This window comes from Bombus huntii, chromosome 17, assembly GCF_024542735.1.
Source record: "Bombus huntii isolate Logan2020A chromosome 17, iyBomHunt1.1, whole genome shotgun sequence".
NCBI lineage: Eukaryota > Metazoa > Arthropoda > Insecta > Hymenoptera > Apidae > Bombus > Bombus huntii.
Genome location: NC_066254.1, coordinates 2,229,212 through 2,246,195, shown reverse-complemented (window position 1 = coordinate 2,246,195; position 16,984 = coordinate 2,229,212). Strand labels below are relative to the sequence as shown.

The window sequence follows — 16,984 nt, the reverse complement described above, 5'->3', positions numbered from 1 at the left end:
AATAGTGCATAATCATTATTAAAAGGTACAAAATTAATAATAAACTAATGATTAGTATTATGGCTTTTTTACATATTTTTATAGCCTGTCTGGATATCATTAGACTGTACCGTGTATTGAAATGCACAGATAGTGCAATAAAATACTACTACTACTAATATGCAATTGACAAAAGGAAAACTGCACGTCTCAGAGGTTTGAAACCTGCCTGACCTGACTGTTGATAATTATATTTTTTACATTAATTATATTTTATTCATTATTAATAATAATATATATTATATATATTTTATTTATATATATTTAATTATAATATTATATATATTATTAATTATAATATTTACAAGAGCTGCATTATTCACGTAAGAAGCTAATGTATAATATAGTCGTACATCAAAGTACAGGTTGAGCAGAACAATGAAAACACCTCTTATATGTCATATATGTCATATATGTATATGTTTATGTATACCAAATTCTAAATATTTAAAACAAAAACTGGACCATTTACGTAAAAACCTGATGATACACTCGTACATCAATATACAGGGGTTGAATAAAATAATGGAAACACCTGTTATATATCATACATATATAGATTTACATATACATACACATATACATATAACATGGATTCCCATTATTTTGTCCAACCCCTATATATATATATTAGATCGTCCGAAAAGTTTCTTTCGTTTTATAAGGAAATAGTGGATGCACAATATTTTCCGTTTTATATTATTTCATCGAATTACGTACGATCCATTTTGTCCTATCAAAATAAGGATCACAACGCTCGATAGATTAGGTTTCATGTTTGTATAAAGATGCGTCATTGCAAAAGACGTGTCTGTAAAAGAAAGACACTTTTCGGACAACCTAATATATATATCATATCTGAAGATATCAAGAGCATATTGGATAAGTCCTCCACAAATTCCCTCCCCGAACATTTTTCTTGTATTATACTTCCTATAACAGCGGTGCAGCGGTTCTCAACCCGCTGTACACGGACCCCCGGGACCACAAAGTCTGCACATACCCCGATTGTTATTGTATTATTCTAATGAAAAGTATTTAGTACGTGTATTTATTTATAACGAATTATTTATAACGAATTTCCTCTTTCCAGAAAGATTGTTGACGAACAGTAGATGAGTGTTTTATATTTTTTAGTTAAATGTACTATATAATACTATATAATAATATGTATGTAATACTATATAATACTTTTTAGTCAAATGTACATATTACTGTGTACATATTTGGCGCATTAAGGATGTAAATTTTGAGTTAGATTTTAGAACTGCGGAACAACCAAAAGTTGTTTAACCTCTTAGGTACAGCTGAATTTTGCGCGGGGCTGTTTCTCTGTCTGGTGTAAACAATACACCACTGCAATGACGGATAATGCTGTTCTCTATGCAAGCACATTGCAATGAAGTTTTTTATAATTAAATTATAATTTTTCTTAAAAATATGATGCATATACATTAACTTTAATAATTTACTTTAATAATTAATAATTAATAATAATGATTAGTGGAAGATTGTAAAAAATGATAAGGATACGGATCGGCATGTTAAAAAGAGCATCTAATAATGGTATATTCATTTTAACGAAAAGCAACAATTGGTACCTGACACTGGACAAAAACAAAGACTATATATTCTGTCTGTATATTGTTAACACTGTTATAAAATGTTGTGAGGGCAAAACAAGTGTGAAGCGAGACAAATGAAAAAGATCATTTAGTTGAAACGGTAAGTGAATTAGTCAGTAGAGTAGACCACTATAGTGACGCGTCGTAATATGACATTCACGAAAGCCACTATAGTGGCGCGTCGTACCTAACAGATTAAGATGAGTTCATGCTAAGCAAAAGCTAGAGAACCGCTGACCTATGGTATAATGTTTTATGATTGTGCTTGCCGAAATATGTGACAAACAATCGATGCTTATGAAACAATTGCTACTCGATATCTGATTTCTTTTTGTTCTTTCCTCCATTGTAATTCTCCGCGGAACGTCTAGTGTCTGCGAACTTCAAAATTAGATTGTAGAAAAGTTGCACAAAACGGCGCTTGATTTCACGAGAAACCAAGGAACTGAATGTATAGTATAAAGTAAAAGAGAAACGTTGACCAAACCATATCAAATCATTGAATTTTACTGAAAATATTAAAATGCATGCATTAAAAAATTGGCTGATATTAACTGCGTGTGCTTGATCGTCTAATCAAATTTTCCAATCTGTCTGTTGCAAAGCCTAGTCGTGCGTCTTCCTCTACGAAATCCACGAAAATAATTCATTTTGGATAGCACCGTCTGCTAGAGAAAGAAATATCGATCGCTAAATGGTATTCCTTAAGACGGTTCATTTCTTTGATTTCAATGAACTTTACAATTTGTCCTATAAGGATATCTGAACAATTTTTTAATTGGTAATATAACACTCGTATGATTAGACTGCGGATGTTTAGGAAAAATTTGGAGGCACAAAAATTTGCAGAGTGCACGAATATTCTATGAAATGTATCAGATGTACAAAGTAAAGCACGTGTTGCAATATTTAGCAGGTAAAACAAATTTTTGTTTAAGTTTCACTTTGTAAAATGGTAAAAATATGAATTTGCATAAACATTCGCAGTCTATTTATTACAAATAATATAACACTCCCTCATTGGAGAGTATCTATGCATATGACAATTCTTAGTGTAATGGATTTGTGACTGTTGTTTGCAATCGTGCAAAAGTGTTGTTTTATTAATGCGACAGAAGGTCATTAGAATACCTTTTGTGTAGTTCTGTAAGTAAGTTATCTGTACAGAGTTCCTTGGTTAGGTCGTTAAGATGATTGTCTAGTCTGGTTTTGTACTTGTCACTAAAGCGTATAATTTCCTCAGTTACTGAACCGATTTTCAAGTCTTTACGGAGTTCGTAATTGTGCACATACCTCGTTGCGTTTACTATGGTCCTGAGCACAATAGATTGTAAAGCACCTAATTAAGCTGTGCGGCTTTTAGTGGCCATGTTCTACAGCTCGATATCGTACGTCTAAGTGGATTTGACGATTGTTTCGTAGACGAGAAGTTTGTTATCTGCACTGAATTTTCCATGGCTGCTCATCAGCCAATACGTCTCTTTCCTTTTGACCCTGAATTGGTCGATCTTTTAAGACGATAGAAATTTTTGATTTATTGGTCTACATAGTATCCTATTTAAACAATTAACATAAGCAAATAATAGTCTAATTATGAACCCTTAGGAATTTGGTAATTTACAAAGAACTAGAAGAACTGTGTAATAAAAAACAGTTCAGAATTTTGAATTTCCCGCGGTTTTAAAACACTACGCAGCTTCAAAAACAAACAACAAAAGACCAAATATTAAACATATGTACGCACAAGTACGCACGAATTCGTGTGTATTATATATACACACACGGATATTAAATATAAATTATTTATTTATAAACATATTAATAGTGTATTGAAATGATTTCATCGATATAGCGGTTTGAAATATCGCTGTTTGAATTGGTTACGTAAATCTCTACAATACTTTCTCCTTTTTATATTTATGTTACGTTCGTATCATACAATTCCCTTTTTTGGAGGTCGCACGTACGCTCGATTTGGATTATCGAAGCTCGCAAACAACGGAAAGCAAGAATTTTATCCACGAAAATCTCGTATTATGCATAGATTTCTTCTGACTTCACTACTCCCTTTTTCCTAACCTTTGGGTATAAAGCAGGTTTATCAATTAAATTGAGGTTAATAGTCATAACATAAACTCTTGTCTCGCCTTGGCGAAGCATGTGTGGACTTGTGCCTGACCAGAAAAAGATAAATTCTTCCAAAATTGTTTGCTTTATATTCTACAATTTACTGGCAACTCATCAAACAATAACATGTTAGATCAATTAAATTGAGGTTAATAGTTATAGCATAAACTCTTGTCTCGCCTTGGCGAAGCTTGTGCCTGGCCAGAAAAAGATAAATTCTTCCAAAATTGTTTGTTTTACTCTCTACAATTGACTGTTAATTTATCAGACAATAACATGTTAGATCAATTAAATTGAGGTTAATAATCATAGCATAAACTCTTGTCTCGCCTTGGCGAAGCATGTGTGGACTTGTGCCTGGCCAGAAAAAGATAAATTCTTCCAAAATTATTTGTTTTACACTTTACAATTGACTGTTAATTTATCAGACAATAACATGTTAGATCAATTAAATTGAGGTTAATAATCATAGCATAAACTCTTGTCTCGCCTTGGCGAAGCATGTGTGGACTTATGCCTAGCCAGAAAAAAACAAATTCTACCAAGATTGTTTGTTTTACACTCTATTGTGTTAACTCGATTGAGTGTTACCTCATCAGCAATTGGTCAACTAAGTTAGGTCAATTAAATTAAAGTTAATAGCTTTCGTCTAAACTCAGATCTATCTCGCTACGAGAAACGGAACGAACTTTCTGTTCTACCCGGTATAGCTTTACCGCTCGAGGTGCACCGATTAGTTAAACGTTACGAGGTGTACTATTAGGATTTCCTGCAACTCGAAGCGTTACCCACACGTTGGTTCGTTCCCATATCACTTTCATGGCGCTCCAGGCGTTAGCCATACGCTGATTCGTTCCCACATCTTGACCTTTCCTGTGGCTTCTGGCGTTAACCATACGTCAGTTTGTCCACGATAACCAAACTCTTGGAGCTGCCAACATTAGCCATACATCGGTTCGCCCCCACGTTTATTTCTTTTGACAACTAGTGCGATCAACAACATTGGATTTACTTCATAATTGCTTGATAATTTCATAACCTAAAAGGACCTCGACTACGTAGCCGCCCATGCTCCAACTTGCAGCAATTACGAAATAAGTGAAAATTATTAATAACGATTCCATTATTTGAGTAAAAGATACATTTGGCATCTATTTCACAGACCTGTAAATGTTTTTCCAGAACTTGTACAAATTATGTGCTTGTAAAAATTATAATTGTGATATTGATTACGATTGTTGATTTCTTATTATGCTTAATTCATAAACTAACTGCATCGTAAGTACGTACTTTCAGCATGTACAATATATAGGGTGTCCATCGATAGATACCGTTTGATGTAATTAATAAATAGTACATGATAAGATAAAAATGTAACTTTAATATCAATTTTTATGTAGAATGTCACTGCGAAGAAACAAACTTTCACTTTCAATTTTTTAAGGTTATAATAAGGAAAACATAAAGGAAAAAGTTAGATACAATATCCTACGACAGTTTTAATATACATTTCATGTTAAAGTCTTTCATGCGATAAGTCTGACAACATTGGAGTTAAAATATCTTACCTTCCAACACAAATACCTCGTACAGAATGAAAAAATGCACCAAGTGGTGAATAAAAAATGTGTACATACTTGCATTTAAAAAAAAGTAGAGATGACGATAAAGTTGACGATAAAAGTTTACATTTTTACGGTGACATTCTACATAAAAAAATGGAGATAAAAGTTTCCTTACATATTTCTATCTACATATACATATATCTAGCAATTATGTCAAACGGCACCTATCATGGGATACCCTGTATAATATTTATTATTATCTGCGATTTTCGATATCCGCGAAAGGAATATATAATTTATATATAATAAATATAATTTATATATAATTTAATATAAATATAATATATAATTTAATATAAACATAATTTATATATAATTTATTAAGTTGTTACGCATGAAATGCGTAGTTCTCCCAAACTGACACATTTTACTTAAACTAAATCTTCCATAAATAAAATCATCGGTAAATATCAAATGTCACGTGATATGTTAAAGCCCATATCCTATAGCATTCATCACGTTTCGCATTGGTTGATAAAGTGAGGTTACGAGAGAACAAGAGAAGGCGAATGATGGACCCCGATGAAATTCGAATAATTTATCTTTACGAATATAAATTGAGACATGGTGCTGTGGAAGCAATGCGAAATATTAACGAGCATTCGTTACAGTATGGCCTCCATTATCCGCACTGATGGGGAGGCAAAACTGTTCGGATAATAGAACAATCACTTTCCTGACCTGAAATTTCATTTATTCAAATTTAGATGAAGATTAATTGTCCGTTTCTTCAAATATTTATAGATCCCCAATCTCTTTAACCGATAAGTCACATAATTCTTTTGATGTAAGTAAATGCATAGTTACTTTGTTCTTCGTTCCTTTTGTATAATAATAAGATTTAAAACAGTAAAAGCAAGGACGAAGAAAATGGACTGAGAGAAAAAGATAGAACAAGGAAGGGATCTTACTTACTCCAGGGAACAGGATGATGAGGAACGGAGGTGAAAGAGTACAAATAAGGGAAAGAGTGAAAAAGACAGTAAGAGTTATGAGATCAGTATAGAGGATAGGAAAGAGAGTATTTGGAATGGAATGGTAGATGAGGTTACGGTCATTCGACAAGTTGGTGTGAAAGTTTCGGATTGGCAAGAGAGAAGGGTGATTGAAAGAGTGCAAAATTAGACTGAAAGTTTCTTGAGCCGGACGTTAGGGTGGACTGATGGACGCCAGTATATGTTTTTATATTATGATTAGAGAAGAGTTCCAGAGGGATCTGATGAAGACACGAACAGGAAACGCAGGGTGAAACTATGAACAGAAGCTGTGACAGAGAAAAGATGGCAAGCTTGCAGGAGAATGTTCGCAAGAGAGTAGGAAAGAAGTTAGAAGAAGCAAAATAAGGGGAGGATAGAAGAAGGAAAGGAAAGAGGTTATGTTGACAAAGGGAACAGGGAACCATATGTTGGCTATAGGAGAAGAGGAGGAGGCTCTTAAGAAGAGCTAAGAAGGAAGTTAAGAAGAGTTAGTAGGGATGAATAGAGAAGCCCAAGAGAGAGAGAGAGAGATGGCAAAGGATAGAGAAATCAAAATACAACAGATAGTACAGATGGTGAAAAGGAGAGGGGATTTCAAAGTACTTCGATCAAGGCTGGAGCGGAGAAAGTTTAAGACGGGTGGCCAGAATTACTTTGGCAATGGAATGAAAGAAAGCAAATATTGGGTGAGTGAGGAGAGTAGAGATTGCAGGCTGTGCGATTTGGATGAAGAAACGTGGGAACATGTTTGGCAGGTGTGAGACAGGAGCAAGAAGAAGAATTCTAGGAAAAGAAGGGGAGGGAGGAGGCATGGTTGTTTCGCTGGAGCTGCTAGAACCTAAAATAGGAAAAGGGAAGATTTAATGGATGATCTGTTCTGTGTTAATGTCGAGTTTGAAAAGTTTACTTGGATTAAAATGTATAGTAAAATAGCGGTGTACTACAGCTATATAACTATCGGATAGTATAATCAGTGACTATCAGAAAATTACAAATTCCTTTCGCGGATATCGAAAACTGCGGATAATAATAAACGTTATACAGGGTGTCCCATCATGAACGCCGTTTGATATAACAACTGAGTCTGCAAAAGCGACGGGGCAAAAGTACATATGGAGATTCTCATTGTCATGTCTTACATAGAATGTCACTGTGAAAGAGAAAATTTTTACCTTCAATTTTTTAAGGCGACAATAGGGTCACCTCAAATGGAACTGTGTTATATAGCTGTCAGTTAACAGGCTAAGTTAATAAATTTATATATCCGGGTACATCTGGTTATCGATGTGTTGGAGATGAAACACACGGATTATTGAAATCGATAACCTTTGTAGAAATATGACCATTATCAAGCAGTCGAACCCTCTCAAATACAAAGAAGAATACCCTAAACTTTCGAAATTGTATCTTTTAAATATATAGTGTGTCATAGAAATATAAATAATTAATATTATAACGACGAAAAAATTGTTTGCCGTAAAATGCTACATGTATGTTCAGTTAACAATATTTAACAGAAACCCAGAATTTAATGATTTTATTCGTTGTTCAACCCTGCCAGAATATTCTTCTTGTTCGATACTGACAGTTTCCCGACCTAGAAACATAGGTTAATTTATAGGTTATCTTATAGGGAATGCCATGACAGATTGATTAGTAAAAAAAAACATATAGTTCCATGAAAAAGAACGAAGTTAACCTTTGTTCGATTTACGGAGAATTCTTTACGACATATCCAGGAAGAGGTGGTGCGTGACTTTGCAGTGATTTCGACGAACAGCATGCATTTTCAAATTTCCTGTTTTCGCCTTTCCTTGCCTCAATACATATACGGATCGCTGCTTCTCAAACGGGGCGAAAAGCACATTCTTTCTATATTCGCCCGCAGACGTTGTCTTTTATTTTACATTTCGAATGGAAAACGAAATTCTTGTCTACGTGCTTTTTACGGAGCTCTCCCCCCTCCCTTCCACTACTCCGTCGTGTGTATCTGTCGACAATTGTCCGTCAGTGTGAACGTGACTTTAATCCGCGAATGGTCTCCGGACTCGAATTTTATTCATCGTCGTCTGTGAACTCTCCGTGAAAGAAAGATGCTGATTTGCTGCGACACGTGTCTGCGGACAATTGTCCGTTAGTACGACTCCAGCTAAAAGACATCGTGCAAAATTGTAGTAATTTAAACGCGTACTTACGAAGCCGTCGCTTCATACGCAGCAGCCTAATGTTTTTCTGTGATTACGTTTGGAGTGCTCGATATTCAACTTCAATCGACGATACATCGGCGATTTTGCGACGTGAATTTCTCACTTTTAAATCTGTTAATCTCGCCTTTTAGATTGAAAAATTGATCCAACCTCACGTTTAAATGACCCGTGCCGCAAAAGTTGCTGCCACGCGGAAAATTTTGTGAAATAAATCATAACGCGTCAGAAGAAGAGAGGGCGTAACGGATGCGATACCAATTTCCAGTTAAATTCGTTAATTCTCTCTATCGTTCTATTTGCATGTGTCTGAGCGTCGTCGATTAAAAAAAAAACGCGCTATTTTTTGCTATTTGTTACTGCCGATTTATCTCTCGAAGTTACGCTTAATCTATTTAATTGTTCGCTATAAACTGCAACCGTCGTGGTCTTATTTTGTTTTAACGTTTAATTAGTTTGAAAAGTTTGCAATAAATGATTCCTTATATCGCATAAAACACACATTAAAGTTCTCCTAAGACGAAAATCAAATTTCACAGTAAGCACTGCTCCTAGACCACACGATAGCCATTGCTTTTTACGAGTGCAGCTTTCATACAGAAGCTATTTTTCATCCGCAGTTATGGTCCTGTCGAGGAACGGATGATATTATTTTCGATCTCGTCAAAACGAATTAACAACGACGCGGCGACTGTTCGTTGCGAAGAATGCGTTTCGTTAATATTATACATTTTCTGCCACTTGTTCAGCAATTAAACGTGTTTTTCCTTTAGTTAAATATTTAACATCCCAATGCCTCGTACATTACATCGTTACGAACGATCGGACCTTGCTTCATCGTTTCGTTTAACGTTACAATTTTGAAATTCACAAAAATCATTTCTTATATTTACTCTTTTACATTTTTATTTTCTTACATTCGGAACATGTTCTCCAGATATTTGGAAGATATTTTTTGCCACGTCCGTGACTATTAGATTGCGTAATAAATTCGCTTATTATTAAAAAAGACAATATTAAAAAAGTATTACATGCGTGTACGTTAATTGCAACACACAAACGTGTAAGTAAAATAATAAATACGGTGGTGAAACTGCTGTTTAGCGGGGCCACATTCAATGGCCTTGACCTTAACACTCGTCGTCAAGGTCGTCTTCCTCAGTAACCCCCAGAAGTTTTTAGACGTCGTTCGTTATTTCTTAAAAAATTATTGACGCTTCGTGCGCAAAGGCAGGTACAAATGCTGTGTCCATAATCGTTTCGTTCCATTTGAATTGGGGTTAGGGTTAGGTTAGGGTAGGCGAGGTAAAAATACCCAAACTTAATTATGATAACGTAGTTAAGAAGGTCCGTAGTTACTCTGGCAGTTAACTCCCGCTTTCTTGAATTTCTCCGCGTTGATATTCGGAACACTCGGGCAGAAGTCACATCCTATTTTCGGGTGAAGTTTGGAATACTTTCCAACTTACTCCCGTGTTTTTTCGACCCAATTCCTAGAATTCTTCGCATTTCTTCCCGCGAATACGTAAATCGTTTAGGCTAGCGCAGCCGATAACGAACGACCTAACACAAACCTAACCTCAAATTCTAACAGAGCCGTAAGTTCGGTAATATTAGTATACAACGCGTATGCACGTACCATATGCTGGCTCATTAAATATGTATTTAACGTCGATAAGATACGTTCGACTTGTTAAAATTATTTCATTAATAACTTCTCGACAAACAACAAGCGCTGAACAAACGGCGGCTGAAATCTTCTGCAGGTTGAAGGGATAATATGAGGTTGACTTTGATGGCATAACACTTTGATGGCACCTGTGAAGGTGAAGGTCGTTAGAAGCGGGACCTAAACAGCAGTTTTACTTTGTTTATTAAATTTTGGGAATTCTTCCATCATACGGTAGAAATTATTAATTTCTTTCAGATTATATAATTATTAGTTTCTTTCCATAAATGTCAGAAATTGTTGGGACACCAACTGTGCTATTAATATTGGGATATTAATTGTTTTGACATTTGGGAAGCTTTTTTCACGAGTAACCGTTAAATAATTCCAAGAATTTAAAAACGCACGTATCGAAACATTTTTAAGAAAACAACGAAAGCTTCGAAATAATAATGCGAATAAGTTACTCATTCCTTAGAAAATAATATATACATCGTTAATTAAGTACTTCTTATATAAGAGTAACGATGTTTGAGGTTTCCTATTTTTAAGAAATGCGAACGAATTTGTTACATAACCTCGCAAAATATTGTTTTTCTTCAATTCACGCGGCGCACGATAGGTACAATGGATCTCTGGCACATATTCTTAGCTTTCTTACAACGTTATAAAGAACGACATGAACGATGCCAGCATTTTATTTGAATTGAAGAATCTTTGTGTTATGAAAACCGCATCGGGAAGCTTTAAAATACACATATTCGCGCGCGCGCGCGCATACACATAGATACAAAATACATTAACTATATTAAGATGTACTTATAATACCTGATAACACATATAATGATAATACTACAGGGTGGATAATGCACAACTGACTAATTTGAAACTCTCTCGAGCCTGGAACGACGCGTCATCTTTTGTTCCACTTTGGCAATTGTTTCACGGATTCGTGGCAAATTAATAGCATAGAGCGTAGCACAGTTCAAGAGTGAGTCACGATTTTAAATAGAACATTTTATCAAAGCAATTCGTCGATGACGATGACCTCGCACAAGTTACGTTCGCTATATCATCAGATCGCATAGATCTTGTGATTTAACTATGCCGGACGTCTTCTCGTGGGATTTTCTCGTGGGAAAAGTAAAGCATATGTCAATGTACCAAACACCATCGAGCAGCTAAAAGATGAGAAGCAATATCACATAACTTTTGCAATTTATTTATTTATTTATCAAATAATTTATTATAAATAATACATCATTTTCAAGTATTAATAAATAATTCGTATTGAGATGACTGTTACTGTTTTATTTCGTTTGAAAGCTATCGACACGTTATCCTCTTGGTATATTCTAGACACCTTAGAGTCTTTGCAACCTAACCTCTTTGCGACCTAACCTCTAACCCCAGATTGGTATAACAGAATGGGACTACGTGCCACGAACACTTCTAAATATTATGATGGCGCCTGTACAAAATTACATTTTGTTTATGGTTTTGTTTATGTTTGTAGCCTCATTATTCGATCTCCTACAATGGATTCTTGATATGAGTTTTTCAATTCTGTTTATGCAGAAGTATATTTCGCTGATAACTGATCGCCGATGACGATGACAATCAGTCAGCTAGGGGAGAGTCGTGTAGCATCGATGGCTCTAAGTTGTTTTGTTACGTTTTGGGTAACTACTATGCTAAGGTGGGTAAAATTCAAAATTAAAAAAAAATGTATGTAAAAAAATGTTCAAAAATTAATTTATTTGTATGTATATATGCACAAAGTGTGCAAATATATATGTAGAAAAAGTAGAAGGTCACCAGGTTGTTTTCTTCGGAGTTTACGAGGCTGAGTGGACGAGCGTAAGCTTCTGTGTGCGTAGATCAGTGATTAAGTAAATTCCTTCCCCCGTTCTATCTCCTATTCTAAAAGATATATGTTTCTGTGGCTTCTGTCGTAGCTTTCCTCAGATTAAACGCAAACAATATAACGTGCTATGTACGTTGTTTACTGGCAGCTATGGTGTGTACTAGTAATTCATAAGATTATGGTGCGACGACTGTAATATGTTCTGATGTACGTTGCTGCGACTTACTGCATGACTATACGGCGTTGTTGCGCGACTACAAACTTGTCTGCGAACGCTGGAAAATCACAAAGGAACGGGAGAATATTTCGATTTGAATGGCCGTATCGTTTATGTGAATTCAATCGGAAAGAATTTATATTTACACCTATTAATAGCCGGTGGATGGCTGCATAATTACAACATTGTTAATACGTAAAAAGTTTCAACTCGATTACGTAGACTGTTATTATTACGCCATTATTTATATACTGTAATTGCGCTTAATATGCGTTTATACCGTACATTTATTATTATGTTCAACAAATTAACTGTGATAATATTGTAAAAAATGTAACGTCCTAACTTCAGAAAAGCGTTGTCCTATGAATTTTATGGATAAAAATAATTCACGGTGCGCAATGATAATAATACGGTATGACCTTGATTATCCGAAACCCTGTTATCCGAATTCTCTTTTATCCGAACATCTCATTCGACACGTTCCGCATTAACAAGCTCATTCCTCTATAAAAATTTTTGTCAACGATCAACGATGCTACTCACGAAAGAATGGTACAACTTCGCAAGCAATTCCAAGGATTGTTGTTGTATGGCGGCATATGCTTCTTGGATGGATGCCAAATGTGTGACACTAAGAAGAGCATGGAAAAAGCTAGCGAACTACATTAAAGACACCATAAAGGCAGAGGTGAAACATAATATTACGACAGATGTGGAAGAAATTCTTTCTATATCGAATACGGTGATTGTGACAACGCCAATGTTGTGGTATAGACGCATATAGAATAGTCTCAATGTGATGAATCTTCTTCAATTGACCATGATACTAATGTGATGCTTAGCTATGCTTATTATGCTTGCTTCAATGTGTGCTTCAAATAATGAACTGCAACATGAGTATAATAGTAATGATGATATTCCTCAACGTTTTGAAGTATTGCAGTCTCTCAAAATAGAGCTAAAATGGCACAAAAGGAATGCAATTTTACCGAATTAAATTTCCTAAGAAAATTGCGTAATTCGCTAGTCGAATCATATTTAGTTTCATTATTTGTATTGCTATTATTATAAATTATGTTTCTTGAAATAGATAAAACAAAGATAAACTTTCAAAGATGTATATGTTTCTGTTTATATTCATTATTTGTATTGCTATTACTACAATTTAGGTTCTCCCTTGAAACAGAACAAAAGTGAACTTTCAAAGATAAACATCTTTTTATTTAGTTTTATAATTTGTATGGCTATTATAAAATTTGTCTTCTTTTTTTAAATACAAAGAACAAGGATAAACTTTCAAAGATGTATATGTTTCTGTTTAATTGAATTATTTGTATTGCTATTACTACAATTTAGGTTTTCCCTTGAAACAGAACAAAAGTGAACTTTCAAAGATAAACATCTTTTTATTTAGTTTTATAATTTGTATGGCTATTATAAAATTTGTCTTCTTTTTTGAAATACAAAGAACAAAGATAAACTTTCAAAGATCTTGATCTCTATATCTTTCTGTTCAATTTCATTATTTGTATTGCTATTACTGCAATTTAGGTTTTCCCTTGAAGCAGAACAAAAGTGAACTTTCAAAGATGAACATCTTTTTATTTAGTTTTATAATTTGTATGGCTATTATAAAATTTGTCTTCTTTTTTAAATACAAAGAACAAGGATAAACTTTCAAAGATGTATATGTTTCTGTTCAATTTCATTATTTGTATTGCTATTACTACAATTTAGGTTTTCCCTTGAAACAGAACAAAAGTGAATTTTCAAAGATGAACATCTTTTTATTTAGTTTTATAATTTGTATGACTATTATAAAATTTATCTTCTCTTTTGAAATACAAAGAACAAAGATAAACTTTCAAAGATGAGCATTTTTTTGAAGATGGACATCAGGAAAGTAACGGTTCTGTTATGCAAAAATTCCTTTATCTGAACAGGCTGTTCCCAATTAATTTGGATAATTAGTAATAAAATATTGGTATCCGTGTGATAATAAAATATAATAAATATTAAAAATAAAATATGGAGATATGACAATCTGCGTATGTCAGCAGAAAATACTTGGAGTCGTCAATCATTGTACTAAGCACTCGAAGCCTAGAGTTTATTAGCATAGAGAGATTAAGAAGATTAGTGATGAATGTCACAAAGGAAGGGTACCTCGATTCTGTGTCTGTTGTTAACACAAGGGCTGTTATGTAAATTTCAACGGGAACAATGGGAATATCCACCATGTAATGCGCACCTATTACTCTGCAATATCTATGTGGCACATACATATAAAATCTAAACGTACAACGATACGATTAAAAATCATGTGAAAAGAAGATAATGTAACGAATTAAGTAGCCTAAAAATAATATCGGAAAATTAGATGTGAATTTTTTTGATACACAATTAGTAAATTGATTCCTCGACATTACAATTTGCAGAGACTCGGCAATTTTATTGAAAAATAGCGGCTTAATGTAAAGTTATATGGGTGATAAGCAACATTTTGTTTCATCCATTTGCATTTTTATAAGGAAAATAACATACTTATCGAGTAAAAGTTACTGAGACCCAACAATGACAATGACAATGACAATGACAATAAATGTTCTGATGTGAGAGAATATTATAACACAATATAATTGATTTATAGTAACTAATACGCAACAGCAAAATTTATTTATTTATAAATGTCAAACGTTATGGGATAGTTTTATTTGTAGCAACACAGGACGTTTCGATTCGAAGATGCCTCACGTAGTTGTTTTGCCACAGAGGATTAACACTGTACGACGCACATAATGTAATAAACAAACTCTGGACAAAGCAATATCTCTGCTACGTGCAACCGTCAACCGGAGCCAAGTTCAAACCTTCCGGTACCCCCCAACCAGTACAAATAGACGACCATGTTCTCCAGACATCGTCAGTCGCGCGAATCAATATCAGTATCGAGTTATCGAGATCATCAGTCAAACGAATAAGTATAACGAATCAGTCTAACGAATCAGCATAACAATTAGTATCAGTAGCGCAGTATCGCGCAATCTTATAACGAATATCATCGAGCGAGCAACCTAACCTCAATCTTAAACGAACAAGGCTATCGTGACCAAGTCAATGATATTTTGAGCACTGGTATATAAATGAAATAATTTCTCAATACATCGTTAGCAACTCGTTGATCTGAGAAGGTGGCAAGTGTCGTTTCTAGTTATTAACTTATTATTAATTTATATATTTTAATAATACTCATATATTGATACTACAAATTGACCAAAGTGTCAGCAGTCTAGACACATATGAACTAATATTTGCCATATTTAACTGTTTGTAGCTCATGGAAATGCTAATTAATCAAAACAAATCTTCAGCATGTAAACAACTCACGAATTGTTGATAAATCTTGAAACCATATCGTCCAAATTTTCATTTCTCAGATAAAAATGTCGTAAAGAGCGAACTGCACTATTTTCCTGCAGGATTCCGACCAACCGTAACTTTCCCAAAATTTCTTTCGCGCATCATTTAGTAAACTATTTCTAAAAAAATCAATTTTAAAGAAAATTATTCTTTTTTAGAAAAACGTTCACTTAATTCTTCCCACGGTTGCATGTATAATTATCTCAAGTATAGTCAAAGTAAAGATCGAAATTGCACGGAAGATGATCTGATGATTAACCTTCCGCGCCAGAAGCGCCTTGTCATCTCCCACCAGAGAAATATATAATTAAACGCTCAGAACTGTAAAATCGCAACTGCAACTTTCTACGTTCAGACGAAGGTAACGAGTACGAGCGATGGTATCGACAAGCTGACCAAAACATACAGCATGCAGCGTAGTCGAACTTCGCTGGGATTCAGTGAAGTCTAATAAAATTCAGGATTTATGGGCCGTCACTGCAATCGTTACATCTTGCAGGAAATCTCGGATGATCGCGCTGTGAATAGAAGCGTCGATGCTGGAAAGTAAAGGCGATCACGAATAATCGATAGAGCGGACGATAGGAAATAAGTTAACAGAATTATTTACGTATATCTGGAGCAACTGTGCTTAATAATTTGGAACATTGAGATATCTTGGCGAGAAACTAGCCAAAAGTATTTCGTGAAAAGCAAAAGACAAGCATGTTCGCGTTTGACCTTCGCTTGGAACTGCGTCGTTGAACGTAGTCGATTGTCGTGTTTGAAAGCGTATGAAGGTTTTCGAGAGGCGAGCGAAACAGTGACATTGTTTAGCGAACGCAAGTTACAAAATGTTCTTGCGTGATTTATCACAAAACGTGTTTGTTTTTCGGTGGTCGAAAGAAATTTACGATTGAACTTATCTTCTTCTTAGGGTAATTATTATTTTCCTATCGAAATACGTACGTGCCTAATATGGAACATGTTGAGAGTTACGTACGTAATAACGGAATATACGTGTCAATGATACTGTTACGAATGACGACACAGAATTACGTTTATTTTGTAGCGGATATTACAAAGCAGATATAGTGTAAGAATAAGATATAATATAAGAAAGAATGATAGTGAAAGATGGATCTCATATATCCGCTGTTTTCAGTGAGATCACGAAGAATGCGCTTCAGATGCGTCATTCACGTGTTCAACGTTTAGGAGACAAAGAAAAT

At 34.5% G+C, this 16,984-nt stretch overlaps 2 long non-coding RNA genes across 2 annotated transcripts in view; both read right to left on the bottom strand.

The window, feature by feature from the left end:
* LOC126875020 (uncharacterized) overlaps positions 1-16,984 on the bottom strand; it is a 185,761-nt gene that overhangs the window by 147,205 nt on the left and 21,572 nt on the right. The window lies entirely within an intron of this gene.
* Positions 3,508-13,461, bottom strand: LOC126875043 (uncharacterized). The gene is made up of 3 exons (XR_007693225.1): positions 8,589-13,461; positions 8,093-8,510; positions 3,508-7,990 (listed from the first exon to the last, which is right to left on the bottom strand). It is a non-coding gene; the product is annotated as an uncharacterized LOC126875043 (long non-coding RNA).